Below are 998 nucleotides of genomic sequence, written 5' to 3'. Positions count from 1 at the left end.
ACCAAGAGCCTGGGTTCAACTCCCACCCAAGCTGAGATCCTCCCATCTCAGCCTTGCTCCTTGACTGGAGCATGGTGACCCTAAGGTTAAACTCAACACCCATCATCTCTCCCTCTAATGAGAGATCAGCCCTCAGGGATTATGGCAACTTTACTTTTAGCTCCAAAACCTGGACAATAATATTCAGCAGACCTTTGTTCTTGTTTCTAATATCTCCAGCCACCTTTCTAGTTTAACCTTCTGATATTGAAAACAAATTAATGAACTGTGCATAATTTTAACTCTCACCAGAATAGATGCCCTAATCGGAGCTCCTTTGATGGCAAAAAAATTGCCCCAGTCATAGTGAAGATAGGCCACGCCAAGAACTGATTTGTAAAAGTTAAAGACTCTGCTCCCGAAGTATGGAATACAATTATACTGGACAAGAATAAATAATTGTACTACAGACTCATTACATTAATGCACAGTCTTACAAATACCTCTTAGGCAAAATGTAAAGCAATGTGTGAATAAAATTTTAATAAAAATAATAAGGAAATACTGCTGAGAAAAAGAGGCATTTTCATCACTTGTTAGGACAAATACAAATTAGCCAAATTTCAACAGCTGACTTTAACAGTAGCCACATTAGGACCTGAAAAGAGCATGGTTTACCTCAAATTAACCTCAAAAGAGAAAGTATCTCAAAGATTTGAATAATAGCTTAAATGGGCTATCTCATACTGTTACTATCCAGTGACTATGTGACTTGAATCTTCCACATACACGGTTCTGCTATTAGTCTAAATAGATGGTGTGCCTACCACATAATTGAGCAATGGTACGTTTGAATTTCAGTGAAAATACAGTGTGAATGACATAGATTGATATGGGAAGAATACTCCTGATGTTGGGTAGTCCAGAACTAGGGGGGTCACAGTCTAAGAATAAGAGGGGGTGGGGGGGAGAGTCTAGGCCCGAAACATCAGCTTTCCTGCTCCTCTGATGCTGCTTGG

The 998-nt window shown here is 39.5% G+C and overlaps 1 protein-coding gene across 1 annotated transcript in view; it reads left to right on the top strand.

Annotated features, from left to right (window-relative positions):
* LOC125485900 (transmembrane channel-like protein 6) overlaps positions 1-998 on the top strand; it is a 24,091-nt gene that overhangs the window by 22,806 nt on the left and 287 nt on the right. The window lies entirely within an intron of this gene.

Source organism: Rhincodon typus, chromosome 23, assembly GCF_021869965.1.
Source record: "Rhincodon typus isolate 14 chromosome 23, sRhiTyp1.1, whole genome shotgun sequence".
Lineage (NCBI taxonomy): Eukaryota > Metazoa > Chordata > Chondrichthyes > Orectolobiformes > Rhincodontidae > Rhincodon > Rhincodon typus.
This window is presented reverse-complemented; position numbering and strand designations above follow the sequence as displayed.